The following is a 9,150-nucleotide window of genomic DNA, read 5'->3' as shown; positions in this document are numbered from 1 at the left end:
AGATAGATAGATAGATAGATAGATAGATAGATAGATAGATAGATAGAAAAAAGATTTAGCCCATTGTTATCTTCATTAATGAATCAATGTGGAATAATAGAATGCTAGACTGGGAGTTAAGACTTGGTTTCAAACCCCACCTAGGACACTTGACTATGGGCAGGTCATTTAACCTTCTGGAAACTTAATTAACTCTCAGGCTATAAAATAGAGATGGGTTGTGATCTAATCTGCTGTCAGCAGAGATAATTCACACATTGGCAAAATCACAGATACTTAACACAACATTGTATTATCATTAATAGTATTAATGATACTACTATTTCAACTAATAATATTTGAGGCAATTTGTAGGCCTTTGTACTAGTATTTATACCACCTATGTGATATAGTAATAGATATATTTTTATTATCCTAATCCATCCGTGACAAATATACCAAGACTGTATTTTGTGTAATTTTTCCAAATGATCATAGGGCTAGAGGGCACTCTAAGAAGCCATGTCAGGTAAATCATTGTCTTGGTACCAAAATTGCGCAGCAACCAATCCTGAAAGATAACTATCTATATCTTTTCTTTAAATATATCTCCTGAAGGAAATTCTAAAACCTCACTTAGTCACTGACTCACAGCTCTTCTAGTCAATGTCATGTGGTATTTGTTTAATGTCCTAAATTTAATATTTCTTGGTATAAATTAAAACTTTCTTCTTCTTGTCTGACAAGTCCACACCTGGAAAGAGTCTCTCTCTCTCTCTCTCTCTTTCTCTCTCTCTCTCTCTCCCTCTCCCTCTCCCTCTCTCCTATGTATGTATGTGTGTGTGTGTGTGTGTGTGTGTGTGTGTGTGTGTGTGTGTTTATCCTAACAGTCAGCTTCACATTGAATGCTAGATGGCTTCAAAAATGGTCTGTTATCTGGCTATTTCTAAATATATAAATATACAGAAACATAGTAGTTTCTCAATAAATATATGATGATTGGTTCATTTTGGCACCACATCTAGAATATTGATTCATTTTCATATTTTATCCAGATGTTTATCTCCTATCCCTAGCTTGAATCTAGTAAATATATACTACCTAGTTCTGTGTGTTAGACCACATCACCACTAAAATCACCACCAGTCCTTTAGGAATGGAATGGAAAGGCTATTCTTTGACAGAAAATGGCTTAAGGTATAGCCACAAAAAAGCCAGAGAAATCTCACTCATGCCTCAGAAAACAAAATGCAACTGAAGTGCCACTTAGACTCAGGAAAATTCAAGGAACAAAGAACAAAGAGTATTGCTAGGTGGGAAAATTTCTAAAAGCTTGTGGCCAAAAATAATTCATTGCTGATGATTGACTTCTTAGGTTGAGAGAATTTGCAGCTACTAATTGTCTAATTAGTTTATTACAACCAGGCCCAGCATTTCCTATGTGTTTTGCATATAAGTTACATAGGCCAAATAGGCACTATGAATATCATATCAGAGTTTCACTAGTGCTTAGACAAGGGAGGGAGGGGGAAGGATTACAAGGAAAAGTAATTAAAAACAATCCATACAAAGGCCAATTTAATTGACCTCTTAATACAAAGTTAATTGAATTCCTGATGTACATTTAGCCAGATGCTCTTAAGTCAGCTGGAGTAAGGAATATTTGCCTATTGCAGTGGTCCCTTAGAGTTGTATCTAGGAGCTAACATATACCATTTACAAAGAACATGAGAAACAATTGCAAGAGAGTTGAACCTGACTGAAATTGAACACTATATTAATAGCATGAATTCCTCCAGGTGTGATATTAATAACCTTTTGGGTCATTTTGAGCTGTAACTTAATTTCCCCTAAGGTATGAATCAGATGAATTAGAAATGCCCCATAAGAAGTCAAGTTATTACAAACAAGGTTTTGTTTTCCTTGGTGACTACCTGAAATCAAATATGATGCATGGGTTTTGTTTAATTGTTTGTTTTTTGGATTCTTTTGGAAAGCAAAAGAAAGAAACCATTCTGAAATCTGTTGATCTGTAATCTCATCATTGGACATCCAATGAGTATGTGATTCCTCCAGCTGCAGGTTACAACCCATCCAGATCTATATGACTAGCCCATATTCAGTCACAAGTTTCCATAGAATCCACCCCACATCCTGGGAACCTTCTTTATGCTTTCTATATACTGTATGATTAGCTACAGAGCAAATGGACATTCTATCCGTCATACTTCACTGTTGCTACCTGACCATGTGTGCAAGGACTGTCTTTATATCCACTGCCTGGCACATATAGTAAATACTCACTCATCCTTAAGTAAAGCCACTTAATAAATGTTTATTGATTGACTGATTGACCAATTCCATCTTATATTTTTTCCCCAATCATACATTTCTTTGATGACATCTTTAATAGCCTATGTAATCCCTGGTTTGTAAGGTGTTTGCATCCTGCATGTGACCACCGTGCCCTTTTCAGGAAGTTTTACCTTTACATCCATTAACTTAAATATAGAAATATATACACACATATGTAAGTATGTATATATTATCTCATTTGATCCTTGCCATAATGGGAGGGAGGTGCTATTATCTCAATTTTACAAATGAGGAAATTGAGGGTAAGTCAAGGTCAAGTGACTTTCCTAGAGTCACATAGCTAGTAAGCATCTGAAGTAAGATTTGAATTCAGGTCTTCTTGACTTCAGGGATAACACTCCAGCCACTGTGCCACATAGCTACCTGTTCAGACAGACGCAAGAGACGGAGACAGAGAGACAGGAACAGATAGTTGTATTTCAATATAATTGATTTCCTTCGTAACTCTGTATTTTATTATTTGTTTTTAATAACATTAGTCATAGGTTTCACCAGATTTCCAAAAAGGTTTATAACACACAAAAATGAGATTAAGAACCCCTGCTTTAGAGAATTGTCAACTTTACTACTTTGGCTAAAACTCATCATCTATTACAATACATGTTTATCAAGAATCTCCCATGTATAGGTTTATGAACCATATGGAAAAAATATTCTATCAGAAAAACTTTGGAAATGCATTTGATACCCAGCTACATTCAAATGTGTGAACTCTGAGCTGTTCAAGTTGGAGCAGATTAAGAAAATCTAGGTACTTGGGGCAACATGGGTGGCTTCTCATGACTAGTTATTATTTTCCATATAATTTGTACTGCAAAAAGAAGTGTCGATATGTCTTAAATCAAGGAGATCTGAGAAAACCTTTTTTTTTTTTTTTTTGGTCAGTATGTTAACCTGCTTGTTGGCTTGAAGAGAAGTATCCCAAGAACTGGGAAAACTTCTTTTTTAGAGAATATCAGCTGGCCAACCATACTTAGGTAGAATCAAAATAGATGGGCCAGTTGAGAGAAACAGCAAGGCTTTCTAAAAAGGTGTTCAGCAACTCTTTGTGGAAGCTAAGCAAGAGCTAGAGCCTTGAGCAATCCAAAAGAAAGGAAATCAATGATAACCTTTTTATGTGGCCTTCAAGTAATCTCTCACATCAATAAAACACTACAGATAAGCAGGTACTGTGGTACATAGATTATACTTTCTAATGTAGCAAGGGGTGCAAAGTCCATTCCTTCTGCGTATGTAGAAAGAAAAACAAAGGTAATGAATCAGGCGGGAAATAAATCTTCAGCAGAAGCTTAAAACTAGGAAGTATGAGTCCTATTTTTTTAAAGAGTTGAAACAAAATGTCTCTCACTATTATTGTTGTTGTTATTCAGATTATTTCTTTCAGTTTTCCAAATTCTTCATTTTATTTTAATTTCAAAAGCCTTTTTTGAAATATTGAGAATTATTTTATTCCATGTGCCTCAATCTCATTCAATGTCTTTTCTGAAATGGTCACAGTTCTATTTTGTGACATAAAACCGCCCTGTGCAACCTCATTATTATTCACCATTTAATGAATATTATCTATGTGCTTGATGGTTAGGGGCGGGGGAAGCCCATGGCTTTCCTGGGATGGATAGGATGCTGTAATTTTACTATATATATAAATTTATGCCTCCAAGGAAAATCCCAGAAGGGGATAATGGCTTATGGTTTCTCATTGCTCCAGGCTCTGCTTTAAGGAGAGTCACATTATCTGTCCTGATGTTCCCTGCTTATGTCCAACTGCTAGAGGGCTTTATAAGGAATGGGCTGAGGTACAACTCAGATGAATTCACTGCACTCAGATTTTTGCTGGTTTTTGTTAACCTATTGTGAGACTGAGCCCAATGCCTTAGTATAACCCCTATATGTATGTATATACATGAAATCACAGAAGATCATAGGATCATAGATCTATAACTAGAAGCCATCTAGTCTGATTCCATCATTTTATGGATGAGGAAATTGAGGCCTAGAGAGATTAAGTGACTTTCCCAAAGTCACACTGATGGTAAGGGCAGATCTGGGATTCAAACTCACTTTGACTCCAAACCCAGTTTTACCAAATACCATCACACACAATAACTATTTTTGGCTTGTGTATAACAATATGTCACATTCCTGATGTATTATTTGAAGTACACATAGTAGTTATAGACATTCTATAGTTCATATAATTTTAGAACTGGAAAGGACGCTAAAGATCATCTACCACTTTTATTTTAAAAGATAGTAATAAAAATGATACTAATAACTAGCTAACATTTTTATGTCACATTAAGGTTTGCAAAGTACTTTATATATGTTAAATCATTTGATCCTCACAACAATCCTGTGAAGTAGAAGCTATTATTATCTTCATTTTGTAGATGAGGAAACTGAGGGACAAAGAGGTTAAGTGATTTGCACAGGATCACACAGCTAGTAAACATATATCAGGCCAGGTTTGAACTCAGATCTTCTTTTTTTTCCTCCCTGTGGTTTTTGGTTTGTTTGTTTGTTTGTTTGTTTTTAGTTTATTATTTATTTTTTAACATTTTTTTTAATTGAGTTGCAAATTTTCTTCCTCCCTTTAGTTCTCCCATACACAGTATGGTATGTACTTTAGTTTAGTTTAATTTAGTTTAGGTGTAGTACCTCCCATACCTTGCCTTCTCAGGCAAGTAATATGATACCCATTATATATGTGAAATCATACAACACATATTTCCATATATTTTCCATGTCACAAAAAAGCAAGAAAAATAAAGTGAGAAAACTATACTTCAATTTGCATTCAGAGTTTATCAGTTCTTTCACTGGAGGTGGATAGAATTTTTTGTCATGAGTCTTTTGGAATTGTCTTGGATCATTGTATTGATCAGAATAACTAAATCTTTCACAGTTGATCATTATTACAATACTGCTATACAGTATTGCTGCAACTGTGTACAATGACCTCCTGGTTCTGCTCACTTCACTTTGCATCAGTTCATATAAGTCTTCCCAGATTTTCTGAAACCATTCCCCTCATTATTTCTTATAGCACGACAGTGTTCCATCACAATCATATACCATAACTTTTTCTGCCACTTCCCAATTGATGGGCATCACCTCAATTTCCAATTCTTTGCCACCTCAAAAAGAGCTGTTATACATATTATTATATATATGTCAGTTTCCTTTTTCCTGGATCTCTTTGGAGTACAGACCTAGTAGTGGTATTGCTAGATCAAAGGGTACATGAAGTTTTTTTGTTTTGTTTTGTTTTGTTTTGTTTTTAGCCCTCTGGGAATAGGTCCAAATTATTTTCCAGGATGATTGGATCAGTTCACAACTCCATCAATAGTTCATTACTCTACCTATTTTTCCACCTACTTTCTAGCATTCATCATTTCTGATAAATGTGAGTTGGTACATCAGAATTTTTTAAATTTGCATTTCTTTAATCAATAGTGATTTAGAGCATTTTTTCATATGATTATGGATAGCTTTAATCTCTTCTTCTGAAAACTGCCTATGGGCATCATTTTACCATTACCGATTGGGGAATGGCTCTTATTTTTATTTTTATAAGTTTTTTATTTTTATATTTTTTATTTTATTTTTATAAATTCCCTACATATTTGAAAAATGAGTCTATTATTTGAGAAACTTACTATAAAAATGTTTAATATTATTTAATTGACTATGCTACCTTTTATCAAAATGTAGTTTCCATGCTTATCCCTTTTAATAGAGCATCAGCCCTGGATTCAGGAGGACCTGAGTTCAAATCTGGCTTCAGACACATAACACTTACTAGCTGTGTGACCCTGGGCAAGTCACTTAACCCCATGGCCTAGCCAAAAAAAAAAAATGACGTGAACAGGACAAGAGGCATAAAGGAAGAGTAGTGTCTGTCCTGTTAGAAAGATACTGGTGCTTGCTCATTATATAAAAGGTTCTGGTGCAATGTTACTGTGCAGCCCATTAGAAATTACTTCATTAGGTAAATATAGTTTAGAGCCTAAAATACTTCTAATTGTAAGACTTTTTAAAGATATCAAATATACCCTAAATTTTTTATATGTACACAATGAGTTTTTCTTAATTATATTCTACTATTTGTTACAACTATTTCCCCCCTGTTTATTGATTACATTTAATATGCAGCAAAATCCTACTCTGATAACATCATTATGGTGAGGAGGTGACCCAGGGTTCTTGAAAGTTTTGCCAATTGCTGGCTTCCTCTGAAATACAGCTCAAGCATTACCTCCTGCAAAAGGCCTTTCCCAGTTCCCTACCTGCTAGTGCCTTGCCATCTAAGATTACATTTTATCTACTCTGAACTTATCTTATATGGACTGATTAATATTCATATTGTCTCCCTCTTTAGAATGTAAGCTTCTTGAAGGCAGACTGATTTTTGCTGCTTCTTTTGTATCCCCAGTTCTTAGCATGGCACTTATCAATTTATTAATGCTTGCAGGTCCAGTGAAACAGCTTGCAATGAAACTTATATCTGTCTTCTGAGAATTGGCCTAGGTAAATTAGGAAAGATTAATCACCAGAAAAATGAACAATAGACATTTTTTTTTTTTTTTGCCTATAGCAACTCCTGAATACCATCTACTAGGAAATGAAAGGATTGTAATTCAAAGTGATGACAGGTCATAGAATTTGAAGATGGGAAGAATAAAAGAGATAACTAGAGATAATGGAATCCAATGCCCTTATCTTATAGGTGAGGAAAACTGAGATACAGAGAAGTTGTGACTTCTTCAACATCATACAAGTAGTAAACAGGAAAGCTGGGATTGGAACCTATTTGTATCCATACCACTGAAACCATTGATCCTTGAAGGATAGGTAAATACTGTGCTTAAAGGTAAAAGAGGATATATGGTTTAAAGAATCACTATTAATAACTTTCTCAAAAGCACCAAAGGTAAGAACGGTTATTAACCTGACACTCTGTATAACTACTAAGGTTTTTACCTTAAGTATATCATTTAGTTATATTGATGACTGGAAAAAACATGAAAACACCGTTTAAACTGTAGCTCAAGGTTGTAGGTGTGGCTCAATCACAGCACTCCCTTAGTTTAGGTTCAATATTTAATTTGAAATGGGTCACTGCAGGTCATTGAACAGTTAACAAAGAGAAATTTACTTTACTATAATACAGCAAGCTGTGAGTATTTAAGTATTAGACATAAAGTCTTTATAGTGTTTAAGTATTAAAGTATTTTTTTATTTTTTTATGGTAATTTTTATTTATTTTTTGTTTTCAACATTTACTTCCACAAGATTTTGAGTTCCAAATTTTCACCTCATCTCACCCCTCCCCCCACCCCTAGATGACTTGCATTCTGAATATCCCTTCCCCTAGTCTGGCTTCCCTTCTATCTCTCCCCCTCTTCTCTTATCCCCTTCCCATTCAATTTTCCTATAGGGCATAAAGTATTTTTTTAAATATACTTTAAAATATAAAAATACTTTAAAGTATTTAAGTATTAGACATAAACACCACATATAGTGATATTTAGTTAATCTGGACTCAACCTCCTTCATCTCCATTTGGAAACATTGTCTTGGCAATGGGTTCTCAAAAGTATGGTCTCCCATGGTCTTAGGCTCCCACTAAGCCTAAGAGGCCCAGACTACACAAGGTCTGGGAATTTTTATGTCACTAGGTGGCCAGAAAGCTGTGTCAGAGAAGCAGAGGCTTATCACATTGTGGGGCAACTTTGTCTTCTTTGAAGTGAAGCCTCCCTGTGTTTTGGATGGGAGGAAAGAAGTTGCATGGGCCTATCACACCCAACAATAAAAGCCCAGAAACAAAGGGAAATTTTTGATATGAAAAATCATCAGGTATATTGGGAAGCCAAAGTGGTGACCAGGGGGAAATACAAAGTCTTAAAACAAATATCTTCATGAAATCATTCTAGTAGATCTGAATTTTTCTTTAAAAATATATTATCTCTGACCATAAAGGACCTTATAGACCCATGGGCAGCATTGAGTAGGCAAAGCTTATCTTCCTATGTTTCCATGTTTCCAGTTTAGAACATCCTTGTTCCTTTTCAACCTTCAATGGTATCCTTGTTTTCAATCAGGCACTCAAGGTTCTTCTCAACCTTCTCCTCCCATACCTACCTCTTTCTCATCAAAGCCTCAAATCTTTTATTCATATTATAGATGCCTAATTTTCAGTTATTTTTCAGTCATGTTTGACTCTCCATGGACCCATTTAGGGTTTTATTGGCTGAGATACTGGAATGGTTTTCTATTTCCCTCTCCAGCTCCTTTTTATGAATGAGGAAACTGAGGTAAACAGGGTTAAGTGACTTGCCCAGGGTCACATTGGTAGTAAATGTCTGAGGTCAGATTTAACTCCAGGCCTGGCACTCTACCCACTTTACCACCTAGCTGCCCCAAATGCCTGATAGCGTTATGCGATTAACCTCATGAATACTTCTTCTTGAACTGGTGCCAAAACCTTAAGCTAAAGGGATAAAACTCTGGTGAAGCATTTCAGTCATTTCTCAGTGGAGGGACCATTGCTGGGGATGGAGATTTCCCAATGGTTCTGAAATCATGGAGCCATCTGTTTGTAAAGACAACCATGCTCACATTTCACGAGTTTCTTCTTGATACAACCCACATATGCTTGTATAATATATATGTTTGCATTATATGTAATATATACACATATATACATATATATTAGATAGATAGACAGACAGATAGATAGATAGATAGATAGATAGATAGATAGATAGATAGATAGATAGATAGATAGATAGA

General features: G+C 35.1%; 1 protein-coding gene across 1 annotated transcript in view; it reads left to right on the top strand.

Annotated features, from left to right (window-relative positions):
- Positions 1 to 9,150, top strand: part of HNMT (histamine N-methyltransferase) — a 48,707-nt gene that overhangs the window by 3,675 nt on the left and 35,882 nt on the right. The gene's annotated exons all lie outside the window — the stretch shown is intronic.

Source organism: Vombatus ursinus, unplaced genomic scaffold (genome assembly GCF_900497805.2).
Source record: "Vombatus ursinus unplaced genomic scaffold, bare-nosed wombat genome assembly UNPS02014816.1, whole genome shotgun sequence".
NCBI lineage: Eukaryota > Metazoa > Chordata > Mammalia > Diprotodontia > Vombatidae > Vombatus > Vombatus ursinus.
Note: the sequence above shows the minus strand (reverse complement) of the source record. Positions and strands in the feature narration are given on the sequence as shown.